The sequence below is a fragment of the Mastigoproctus giganteus genome, chromosome 4 (assembly GCF_048544385.1).
Source record: "Mastigoproctus giganteus isolate SK-2022 chromosome 4, ASM4854438v1, whole genome shotgun sequence".
Classification (NCBI taxonomy): domain Eukaryota; kingdom Metazoa; phylum Arthropoda; class Arachnida; order Uropygi; family Thelyphonidae; genus Mastigoproctus; species Mastigoproctus giganteus.
Window position 1 is genome coordinate 22,280,525 of NC_143578.1, and position 13,787 is coordinate 22,294,311.

The following is a 13,787-nucleotide window of genomic DNA, read 5'->3' on the forward strand; positions in this document are numbered from 1 at the left end:
TTGGCATTGAGCATGCTCAAACCATTCAAACCCTTATACACCTCTATCAGATCACCTCGCCGGTGCCTAGTCTCCAGACTCTGTAATTTGCAAAACTTAAGCCTTTCTTCGTAAGAGCAACCCTTTGTTCCATTCACTAATCTTGTTGCTCTTCTCTGTACCCGTTCCAGCAGCTCTACATCTTTCTTGAAATGAAGCCTCCATACCTGTATACAGTACTCAAGGTGTGGCCTAACCATTGCCTTATACAAGGGAATAATCACCTCCTTATCCCTGCTAGAAAAATTCCTGTATATCATTGACAAGACACCATGAGCTGCTCTTGCAGCTCGTCTGCACTGCTCAGAGAACTTCATATCTGCCTGCACAATTACCCCCAGGTCCTTTTCATTCTCCACCACTGTCAGTGTACTACCGCAGAGTTGATACGTTGCTCTGGGGTTACTGTTTCCCATATGTAGTACTTTACATTTGTCAATGTTAAACTTCATTTGCCACCTCTCAGCCCATCTGTTCAACCTTTCCAGATCCTGTTGCAGCAGCATAGCGTCAGTGGTGTCCTTAACAACCCTGCCAACCTTTGTATCATCTGCAAACTTGGACATTAAACTTGATATCCCATCATCAATATTATTCATGAACACCGAAAACAACAACGGACCCAACACTCAACCCTGAGGAACTCCACTAATAACATTAGTCCACGTTGAGCAGTGTCCGTTGATTACCACTCTGTCTTCTGCCACTCAGCCATCCCCTTATCCATAGCAGCAATTTGCCTCCAATGCCACACTGCTCCAATTTGTGCAGCAGTCTCCATGTGCAACAGTATCAAAAGCCTTTCTAAGATCCAAATATATAATATCAAAGTTATTCCCTGCATCCAGTTCTTTTGTGACTACATCATAGTATCCAATCAAATTGGTCAGGCAAGACCTGCCCTTAACAAAACCATGCTGCGTCTGAGCTATAACTGAATTCTTGTCTAGATGATCCTGCAGTGCTTCTTTAACCAGTGCCTCCATTAATTTACCTGGAACAGAAATTAAACTAACAGGTCTATAATTACTTGTGTCAGCCTTTGATCCTCCTTTGTGAATTGGGGTTACATTTGCACATCTCCAGTCTATGGGTACCTCCCCTGAGTCCAAAGAAGCTCTCATAATGATGGCTAGGGGTTTGCTTACTTCCTTTGCTGCCTCCGTTAATATAACTGGATAGATCCCATCCACCCCAGATGCCTTTTTTATGTTTATCCTCAACAATCTCTCCTCCACTTTCCTCTCAGTTATTACAAAATCATCCAGCTCACTGCCAATGTTTACTTTACCTACATCATTCTCCTTCCTGAATAACTCCTCATGCGTGAATGTAGATGCAAAATACTCGTTTAGATTGTTAGCCACCTGAGCAGGATCCTCAACTGTTGAACCATCAATATCCAGTGGACCAATCTGATTCATCCCTTTCCTTCTTGAGTTTAAATAGGTAAAGAACTCTTTTCTGTTTTTCTTTGCATCCTTTGCCAAGGATTTTTTGTAGTCTGCTTTGCCTACCTAATCTCCTTTGTGACTTGGTTACAGACCAACTTATATCTATCATAGGCTTCCATGTCACCCATTAATTTGTATGTATCCATGCATTTTTCTTCTCTGCCACATGTCTCAATAGTTCTTCTGACAACCATTTAGGCCTAAACCTTGAACATATTTCTTAATTGGTATGTAAAGCCTGGTAGCCTCCAAGATTAGTTACCTTGAAATGCATCCCATTTTGAGTTTGCTGTTGGTAACATCATCAGTTGGTCCCACTGTATAGAATTTAAATACTGTCTCAGACCATCATAGTCGCCTTTACGAAACAAAAACCCTTCCCTTTACCTCTGATGGTAGTTACCTCCTTGAGTAAATCCCACTTCAACACACTGTGATCACTGCCACCTAGTGGTTCATTTATCTGCAGGTTCTTAATGCATGAAGAATCACTACTGATAATCAGATCAAGAGTATTGCTCCCTCTTGTTGCCTCACGAACATGCTGATGTAGAAAACAATCATCCAATAAATCCACAAAAGCCTTGCTAGTGTGCGAGTGACCAACCCACAAATTCCAGTCAATATCTGGGAAATTAAAATCCCCCATTATAAGACTCTCTGATTTACTGGCCCACTCTATTTCCCTGTACAATATATTATTATACTCATCAGAGTGATTAGGCCTATAGCACACTCCTACTCTCAATTTTGATTTCCCTATGCTTATGTCACACCAAACTGACTCGACACTGCCCTGTCCATCGATGTCAACTGGCTTCACTTCCTTTGACTTTGTGTTTCTTAATTAATAGCATAATCCCTCCTCCCCTCCTGTCCTGTCTATCCTTTCTATATACATTGTATTCCCCAAATTCCAGTTCCGCATTACTTATATCTGTGTGACACCACGTCTCTGATATCCCAACAATATCTGCCTTTGATGTTTTGAGCAATACCTCAAATTCATCAAATTTATTTACCAAACTCCTAGCATTGGTGTACACGCAGGTATACATGCACCTGTTTCTATTCTTAGCTACCCTAACACAACCCATGTGTTTACTTGTAACGCAATGACTACCAGCAGTCTCTGAAATATCCTGCATCTTGTTTTTCAGACTTCTGCTCATTTGAATAGAAGCAGTGCAAGAATCTGCAGATAAACGAACCACTAGGTGGCAGTGATCACAGTGTGCTGAAGTGGGATTTACTCAAAGAGGTAACTACCATTAGGGGTAAAGGGAAGGGTTATTGCTTCCGTAAAGGCGACTACGATGGACTGAGACAGTATTTAAATTCTATACAGTGGGACCAACTGATGATGTTACCAATAGCAAATTCAAAATGGGAAGCATTCAAAGAACTTATCTTGGTAGCTACTAGGCTTTACATACCAACTAAGAAATATTGTTCAAGGTTTTGGCCAAAATGGATGTCAGATGAACTAATGAGGCATATGGCAGAGAAGAAAAATGCATGGGATACTTACAAATTAACACATGACACAGAAGCCTATGATAGATACAAGTTGATATGCAACCAAGTTACAAAGGAGGTTAGGCAGGCAAAGGCAGATTACGAGAAAACCTTGGCAAGGGATGCAAAGAAAAACAGCAAAGAGTTCTTTACTTATGTTAACTCTAGAAGGAAGGGGATGAATCAGATTGGTCCACTTGATATTGATGGGTCAACTGTTGATGATCCTGCTCAGGTAGCTAACAAACTAAATGAATATTTTGCATCAGCATTCACACATTAGGAGTTATTCAGCAAAGGGAATGCCAGAGGTGTATTCAACTCTAGCAGTAAGCTACAGAATCTTGAAATAACTGGGAGTAAAGTGGAGGAGAAACTGTTGAAGATAAACACAAGAAAGGCACCCGGGGTGGATGGGATCTATCCAGTTATATTAAAGGAGGTAGCAAAGGAAGTAAGCAAACCCTTAGCCATAATTATGAGAGCTTCCTTGGACTGAGGGGAGGTACCCATAGACTGGAAATGTGCAAATAAATAAAATAATAAATGTGACCACAATTCACATAGGAGGATCAAAGGCTGACACAAGTAATTATAGACCTGTGAGCTTAACTTCTGTTCCAGGAAAATTAATGGAGGCACTGGTTAAAGAAGCACTGCAGGATCATTTAGACAAGACTTCAGTTATAGCTCAGACACAGCATGGTTTTGTTAAGGGGAAGTCTTGCCTGACCACCTTGATTGGATATTATGATGCAGTCACAAAAGAACTGGATGCAGGGAATAACTTTGATATTATATACTTGGATCTTAGAAAGGCTTTTGATACTGTTGCACATGGAAAACTGCTACACAAATTGGAGCAGTGTGACATTGGAGGCAAATTGCTGCTATGGATAAAGGGGTGGTTGAGGGGGAGAAGACAGAGAGTGGTAATCAATGGACACTGCTCATCTTGGACTAATGTTATTAGTGGAGTCCCTCAGGGCTCAGTGTTGGGTCCATTATTGTTTTCTGTATTTATAAATGATATTGATGATGGTATATCAAGCTTAATGTCCAAGTTTGCAGATGATACAAAGGTTGGCAGGGTTGTCAAGGACACTACTGACACTATGCTGCTGCAACAGGATCTGGAAAGGTTGAGCAGATGGGCTGAGAGGTGGCAAATGAAGTTTAACATTGACAAATGTAAAGTACTACACATGGGAAACAACAACCCCAGAGCAACATATCAACTGTGTGGTACTACACTGACAGTGGTAGAGAATGAAAGGGACTTGGTGGTGGTTTTGCAGGCAGATATGAAGTTCTCTGAGCAGTGCAGACGGGCAACAAGAGTAGCTCATGTAGTATTGTCAATGATATACAGGAATTTTTCCAGCAGGGATAAGGAGGTGATTATTCCATTGTATAAGGCAATGGTCAGGCCACACCTAGAGTACTGTATACAGGTCTGGAGGCCTCATTTCAAGAAGGGTGTAGAGCTGCTGGAACGAGTACAGAGAAGGGCAACAAGATTAGTGAATGGAACAAAGGGGTGCTCTTACGAAGAAAGGCTTAAGTTTTGCAAATTACAGTGTCTGGAGACTAGGCACCAGCGAGGTGATCTGATAGAGGTGTATAAAGCCTTGAATGGTTTAAGCATGCTCAATGCTGATGGGATTCTTCCTCTAGCTCAGAAAAATCACCTGAGAGGGCATAAATTCAAATTGAGGAAAGACAGATGTAGGATAGACGTGAGGAAATTTGCCTTTAGCCAGCGGGTGGTTGGTTGGTGGAACAGACTTCCATCCCTTGTGGTGGAGGTTGATAGCCTAAATAAGTTTAAGGCCTAACCTGACAGGTATTTGGAACGAACAGAGGGGTGAAGTGGAAGTGGGTTTTTTTTTTTTTTTTTTTTTTTGGCTGATGCTGCATAAGCTTGCTTTCTTGCGTCAAATGCCTCTACTAATGCTAATGCTAATGCTAACTGTAAAGAATTACACAAGGTGGATGTTCAGTGAGGAAAGGGTGCAGCACATTGTACAAGCTGAATGGACAGTTAGCATCACAATACAATATGAGAAATGCAAGAACAATATCCCAAATGACAACGCACTGCATGCTCAGACATATGGAGTTCTACAGCAGACAACCCAAGATGTACCCTCTCCTTATCACTGATCATCATCGACAGCAAATGCTGTGGTGTCAGCAACACACTGGTTGGATGTTGGAGGACTGGAAACTACTGCTAATCAGATGAGTCCAGATACTTGGTGCAACACACCAATGGACACCTTTGGGTGTGGTACAAGCAACAGGAGTCCACGGACCCATCATGCATGGTGCCCGCTATTGAGGCAGATGGTGATGGTTCTTAATTTGGGGCATGTTTTGTTGGCAGGAACTAGGACCCCTGGTGCATGTGGACCAACATTTCACTAGTGAGGTCTGCTGGCAGCTCTAAGGAGACCACGTGTACCCTACCACGTTGCATTTTTTCCAGGACAGAAGTGGGATTTTCCCAGACAGTAATACACCGTGCCATTAGACCCACACTGTGCAGAAGTGGTTCGAGGAATACAATGAAGATATCATCCATCTTGATTGACCTCTAAATTTGCCTGACCTCAATCCAATTGAATACTGTGGGATGGGAATTGATGCGTATGTACACTCAACCATCATCTATTCTGATACTCTGGAAGCCTTGAAGATTTCTATGGATGCCTTTAGATATTTAGTGGAGTCAATGCATTGGTGAATAGCAGCTGTTATCAATGTAAACAGTGGCCCAACATAGTATTAGGTAGGTGGTCACAATTCAGTGATCACTGAGTGTACAATGCAATGCATTCAATATGCATTCCATTCAAACAGCATCCAGTTGACATAGATGGACAGTGCAATGTTGAGTTTGTTTGAGCCAAATGAATCTGATGAGTATAATGAGAAATTGTGCAAAGAAATAGAGTGGGCCAGTAAATCAGAATGTCTTATGATGGGGGATTTTAACTTTCCAGATATTGACTGGAACTTGTAGATTGATCACTCGCACACTAGCAAGACTTTTGTGGGTTTATTGGATGACCGTTTTCTACAGCAACATGTTTGAGAGGCAACCAGAGGGATAGTACTCTTGATCTGATTATCAGCAGTGATTATTCATGCATTAAGAATTTGCAGATAAAGGAACCACTGGGTGGCAGTGATCACAATGTACTGATGTGAGAATTACTTAAAGATGTAACTACCATCAAAGCTAAAGGGAAGGGCTTTTGCTTTCATAAATGTGACTACAGGGGTCTCAGACAATTTTTAAATTCTGTACAATGGGATCAACTGATGATGTTACCAATGTTGAATTCAAAATGGGAAGCCTTCAGGAACAATTTTGTAGGCTACTAGGTTTTTCATTCCAACTAAGAAATACTGTTCAAGGTTTAGGCCTAAATGGATGTCAGATGAACTAATGAGGCTGGGGGCAGAGAAGACAAATGTATGGGATGCATATAAATTATCAGGTGACACAGATGCCTATGGCAGATATAAACTAGTCTATAATAAAGTCACAAAAGAAGTTAGGTAGGCGAGTGCAGATTACGAGAAACCCTTGGCAAAGGATGCAAAGAAAAACAGCAAAGAGTTCTTTGCTTATGTAAACTCTAGAAAGAAAGGAATAAACCAGATTGGACCACTTAACATAGATGGGTTGACTATCATGCTCAGGTAGCTGATAAACTGAATGAGTATTTTGCATCTACGTTCACACATGAGTTATTCAATGAGGGGAGTGCCAGAAGTTTATCAAACTCTAACAGGGAACTATGTGAATTTGTGGTAACCAAGAGCAAAGTGGAGGAGAAATTTTTGAAGTTAAACATAAAAAAAGGCACCTGGGGTAGACAGAATGAGATCTATCCAATTATATTAAAGGAGACAGCAAAGGAAGTAAGCAAACCCTTAGCTATAATTATGAGAGTTTCCTTGGACTCAGGGAAGGTCCCCATGGACTGGAGGTGTGCAAATGTATCACCAATTCACAAAGTGGGGGGGGGTTAAAATGTGACACAAGAAACTATAGATCTGTTAGTTTAACTTGTGTTCTGAGGAAAATAATGGAATCACTGGTTAAAGAAGCATTGCAGGATTATCTAGACAAGACTGCAGTAATAGTTAAGGCACAGCATGGGATTGTTAAAAGGAGGTCTTCTCTGACCAATTTGATTGGATACTATGATGTGGTCACAAAAGAACTCAATGCCAAAATAATTTTGATGTCATATACTTGGTTTTCAAGAAAGCATTAGCAATTAAGGCCATATTGCTCCGGGGATATGCGGTGGTCATTCCCTGACCTTTCCGCATCCTCTGTATTTGGTGGTCACAGGCTCGAACCCCAAATCTAATCAAGAAGCGTGTGCCACGCACTGCTGCTCTTGCCCACCTGGCTACGGAGGTGCCTGGAAGGCCCCTGGTCTGGAGAAGTGCAAATATCCCCAATTCAAAAAGGGGGATCAAAAAGTGACATGAGTAATTACAGATCGGTTAGCTTACCATCCATTATTCTTACCATTCAGTGATTCCATTATTTTCCAAGGAAAATAATGGAATCACTGGTTAAAGAAGTAATACAGGACCATTTGGACAGGTATGTAATTCTACTGCAATCACAGCATGAATTTGTCAAGGATGGCCTTGTCTAACCAATCTGGTAGGTTACTATGATGCATTGACCAAGGAACTGGATGAAAATAATTTGACATCATATACTTAGATTTCAGGAAGGCTTTTGATAATGTTTTACATAAAAGAATGCTGTGCAAACTGGAGCTATGTGCCATTAAAGGCAAGTTACTGCTATGGATAAAGGGATGATTAAGTGGACAAAAACAGAGTGATTTTTTAAGAACATTAAGAACATCCAGTGTTGGGTCCGTTGTTGTTTTCGGTGTTTATGAATGATATTGATGATGGGATATCAAGTTTAATGTCCAAGTTTGCAGATGATACAAAGGTTGGCAGGGTCGTTAAGGACATTACTGACGCAATGCTGCTGCAACAGGATCTGGAAAGGTTGAACAGATGGGCTGAGAGGTGGCAAATGAAGTTTAACATTGACAAATGTAAAGTACTACATATGGGAAACAGTAACCCCAGAGCAACGTATCAACTCTGCGGTACTACACTGACAGTGGTGGAGAATGAAAAGGACCTGGGGGTAATTGTGCAGGCAGATATGAAGTTCTCTGAGCAGTGCAGACGAGCTGCAAGAGTAGCTCATGGTGTCTTGTCAATGATATACAGGAATTTTTCTAGCAGGGATAAGGAGGTGATTATTCCCTTGTATAAGGCAATGGTAAGGCCACATCTTGAGTACTGTATACAGGTGTGGAGGCCTCATTTCAAGAAGGATGTAGAGCTGCTGGAACGGGTACAGAGAAGGGCAACAAGATTAGTAAATGGAACAAAGGGTTGCTCTTACGAAGAAAGGCTTAAGTTTTGCAAATTACAGAGTCTGGAGACTAGGCACCGGCGAGGTGATCTGATAGAGGTGTATAAGGCTTTGAATGGTTTGAGCATGCTCAATGCCAATGGGATTCTTCATCTTTCTCAGAATAATCACCTCAGAGGGCATAAATTCAAATTGAGGAAGGACGGATGCCGGATAGATGTGCGGAAATTTGCCTTTGGCCAGCGGGTGGTTGGTTGGTGGAACCGACTTCCATCACTTGTTGTTGAAGTTGATAGCCTAAACAAATTTAAAGCTCAACTGGACAGGTATTTCGAATGAACGGAGGGGTGAAATGGGAGTGGGTTTTTTTTTTTTTTTTTTTTTTTTTGGCTGATGCTGAATAAGCTTGCTTTCTTGCATCATATGCCTCTACTAATGCTAATGCTAATGCTAATTACAGTTCTTAATCAAAGGACACTGCTCTTCTTGGACTAATGTTAATTGTGGAATTCCTCAGGTTCTATTGTTTTCTTCAATATTTATCATTGCTGGGTCTATTGTTGTTTTCATTATTTATCAGTGATAATGATGAAGGTATATCAGGCTTAATGTCTACATTTGCAGATGATACAAAGGTTGGTATGGTAGTTAACGGCAGCCATCAGGGTGAGCTGCTGCAACAAGATCTAGCAAAATTGAGTCGATCGGCTGAGAAATGACAGTTGAAGTTTAACATTGACAAATGTAAGGCACTGTACATGGATAGCAGTAAACCCAGAGTAACTTATTAACTGTGTGATACTACACCCAGAGTAGTGGAAAATGTAAAAGATCTTTGGGGTAATTGTGTAGTCAGATATAAAACTATCTGAGCAGTGCAGATATGCTGCTAGGACAACTTATGGGATTTTGTCCATGGTATACAGAAACTTTGCTAGCAGAGATTAGGAGGTGATTATAACTTTGTATAAGGCTATGGTTAGGTTGCATCTTGAGTACTGTATACAGATGTGGAATCCTCACTTTAGGTAGGATGTAGAACTGCTGGAATGAGTGCAGAGAAGGGCAACCAGATTGATGAAGGGAAAAAAAGGGTGCTCTTGCATATAAAGGCTTCATTTATGCAAATTGCTCAGCATCTCGAAGCCAGGAACCTGTGGGTAGATCTGATTGAAATGTTTGAAGTCCAGAATGGATTGGGTAAGCTGAAACTTCAACATTCATTCCAAATGTTTGTCTAGTTCTGCCTTAAATTTACTTAAGCTATCAACTTCAACAACAAAAGATGGAAGTTTGTTCCAAAAATCAACTACCCGCTGCTAAAGACAAAATTCCGTGCATCTGTTCTATATCTGTCTTTCCTCAGTTTGAATCTGTACCAATCAGGTTTGTAATCTGAGCAAGAGGAATAATCCCGTCAGCATCAGCAAATAGAGGCCATATACACCTCAATCAAATCGTCTCACAGGAACCTAGACTCCAGACACTGTAATTTGCATAACTTAAGCCTTTCTGCATAATGGCACCCCTTTGTTCTATTCACCAGTCTTGTTGCCCTTCTCTGTACTCTTTCTAGCAACTCTACATCCTTCCTAAAATGAGGCTTCCAGACCTGTATGAAGTACTCAGGGTGTGGCCTAACCATTGTCTTATACAAGACTATAATCATCTCCTTATCCCTGCTCCTGTATATCATTGACAAGACTCCATGAGCTACTCTGGCAGCCTGGCTGCACTGCTCAGAAAACTTCATATCTGACTGCACAATTACCCCAAGGTCTCTTTCATTCTCCACTACCCTGAGTGTAACACCACATCTTGGGTACATTTCTCTGGGGTTACTGCTACTCATATGCAGTACTTTGCATTTGTCAATGTTAAGTTGCCACTTCTCAGCCCATCTACCCAACTTTTCGAGATTCTGGTGCAGCAGCATACTATCATTACTGTTCTTAACAACCCTGCCAACCTTGTATCATCTTCAAACTTTTACATTAAGCTTGATATACCTTCATCAATATCATTGATAAATATACAAAACAACAATGGGCCCAACATGGAACCCTGAGGGACAACACTAATAACATAGTCCACGTAGAGCAGTATCCATTGACCACCACTCTGTCTTCTCCCACTCACCCATCCTTTTATCCATTGTAGCATTTGCATTAGTAAGGGCACATGATGCAAGAAAGCAAGCTTATATAGCATCAGCCAAAAAAAAAAAACCCTTATTTCACCTGTTCCCTCACTCCAAATGTTTGTCAAGTTCTGCCTTGAATCTGTTTAAGCTATCAACTTCTACAACTGTTGGAAGTTTGTTCCAGCAATCACCCACCCGCTGGCTAAAGGCAAACTTCCGCACATCTATCCTACAACTGTCTTTCCTCAATTTGAATTTATGCCCTCTCAGGGAATTATTCTGAGCAAGAGGACGAATCCCATTAGCATTGAGCATGCTCAAACCATTCAAGGCTCAAACCATTCTTTATACACCTCAATCAGATCACCTCACAGGTACCTAGTCTCCATACACTGTAATTTGCAAAACTTAAGCCTTTCTTCATAAAAGCAACCCTTTGTTCTGTTCACTAATCTTGATGACATTCTCTGTACTCATTCCAACAGCTCTACATCATCCTTCTTAAAATGAAGCCTCCAAACCTGTATACAGTACTCAAGGTGTGGCCTGACCATTGCCTTATACAAGGGGATAGATAATCACCTCCTTATCCCTGCTAGAAAAATTCCTGTATATCATTGACAAGATACCATGAGCTACTCTTGCAGACTGTCTGCACTGCTCAGAAAACTTCATATCTGCCTGCACAATTACCCCAGGTCCTTTTCATTCTGTACCACTCTCAGTATGGTACCACAGAGTTGATACGTAACTCTGGGATTACTACTTCCCATATGTAGTACTTTACATTTGTCAAGGTTAAACTTCATTTCCACCTCTCAGCCCATCTGCTCAACTTTTCTAGATCCTGTTGCAGCAGTGTACTATTATTACTGTCATTAACAACCCTGAAAACCTTCATATCGTCTGCAAACTTGGACATAAAGCCTCATATATACCATGATCAATATCATTTATAAATACAGAAAACAACAATGGACCCAACACTGAACCCTGAGGGATTCCACTAATAATGTTAGTCCACAAAGAGCAGTGTCCATTATTTACCACTCTGTCTTCTCCCACTCAACCATCCCTTTATCCATAGCAGCAATTTGCCTCCAATGTCACACTGCTCCAATTTGTGCAGCAGTCTTCCATGTGAAACAGTATCAAAGGCCTTTCTAAGATCCAAATATATGATATCAAAGTTATTCTTTGCATTCAGTTCTTTTGTGACTGCATCATAGTATCTAATCAAATTGGTCAGACAAGACTTACCCTTAACAAACCCAGACTTTGTCCGAGCTATAACTGAAGTCCTGTCTAGATGGTCCTGCAATGCTTCTTTAACCAGTGCCTCTGTTAAGTTCCCTGGAACAGAAGTTAAACTAACAGGTCTGTAATTACTTGTGTCAGCCTTTGATCCTTCTTTGTGAATTGGGGTCACATTTGCACATCTCCAGTCCATGGGTACCTCCCCTGAATCCAGGGAAGCTCTCATGATTATGGCTAAGGGTTTGCTTACTTCCTTTGTCACCTCCTTTAATATAAATGGATAGATTCCATCCACCCCAGGTACCTTGCTTATGTTTATCTTCAACAATGTCTCCTCTACTTTACCCACAGTTATTACAAGATTATGTAGCTTACTGCCAGAGTTGAATACCCCTCTGGTATTCCTCTCCCTGAATAACTCCTCATGTTCCTAAATAGAGGAACCTATTACCTCTATCAATAGCATTAAATTAGAAGCTAAAGACAAAATAATCAATAACAAGGCCGACCGGGCTAGCCAGGTGGGTAAAGTGCCTGCCTGGTAACCCAAAGGTTGCTGGTTCGATTCCCGCCTCGGGCTTGGATCAAAGTACTGCAAAAACCTTGGGAGGTGCATTATGGCCACAGAAGCCTATGCACCAACAACTACCAAAAAAAAAAAAAAAAGAAAATCAATAACAAATATATGACAGGATTAATAAGAAATATTTCATTTCAATGCCATATGGTGAACACTGGTATAGACAAATTAACAACCTTGTTAGAGGTACAGAAATGAAAATAGCAAAACCGGGCTACAAATAATATGCAACACTAAAATATCACACGGTACTGTTGCCTTCCGAACGAACACGACCTCGTCTACCACATTTCACGTAAGGATTGTGATTTTTCTTACATTGGATCTACCAGATGTATTTTAAACTCGAGGATTAAGCAATATGAAGCATCAGTCTGTGCATCATGTGCAAATGCATCGGAACTAGCATCCCATGCAATAAATGAAAACCACACATTTCTGTTTAATGAATCCAAAATTTTAAATATTCAACATAATTATATTAAATTATTAATTGCCGAAACTTCAGAAATGAAATTAAAAAAAAAACTCTATTAACATTCGTCTTCCATTTCTCATATATTCGTGATTATTCCAACACACATGTACCAAAGACTAATCTCCTATTTATAAGATTCCGAAAACACACACGTTTCATTAGTTTATTCCACTCTGTGAACATGATGCTTGCGAAAAGTTTTAGTCTGCTTAAGGGAGGAAATTTTAGTGGATTTTAAATTCATTGTTTTATCATACTTTTATCTCATTTTAATAGTATTTCATTCATATTTCAAATTCACGTTTATGACAAAATGTCTTCCTTCACTAAAGGTTGCATGAGGGGTTTGATATTTCTACGGTTGGGTTGGGGTTCACCACTGTGTGATCCTGGGGAATTGAAGTGCCCATGTGTCAATAGTGAGGAACACATTATGAGTTTTAAATTATTTTAAATTATGTAATCTAGTTTTAATGTATCATTTTGTAATTTATTCACATAAGGAGAATTGGTAAAGAAGAAATCCTACTGACCGAATAAAAGATAACTCCTTGTTTGTTTCTAAAAAGTAAATTCTTAATGCATGAATAATCACTGCTGATAATCAGATCAAGAGTGTTACTCTCTCTCTTGTTGCCTCTCTAACATGCTGCTGCTGTAGAAAACAATGCAGTAAATCCACAAAAGCCTTGCTAGTGTGCGAGTGACCAACCACAAGTTCCAGTCTATATCTGGGAAGTTAAAATCCCCCATTATAAGACACTGTGATTTACTGGCCCACTCTATTTCTCTGTACAATTGTTCATTATACTCATCGGATTCATTAGGCCTATAACACACACCTACTCTCATTTTTCTTTCCCAGTGTTTATGTCCAT

At 40.4% G+C, this 13,787-nt stretch overlaps 1 protein-coding gene across 1 annotated transcript in view; it reads left to right on the forward strand.

Annotated features, from left to right (window-relative positions):
- The window catches only part of LOC150086460 (uncharacterized), a 152,812-nt gene that overhangs the window by 75,203 nt on the left and 63,822 nt on the right, over positions 1-13,787 (forward strand). The gene's annotated exons all lie outside the window — the stretch shown is intronic.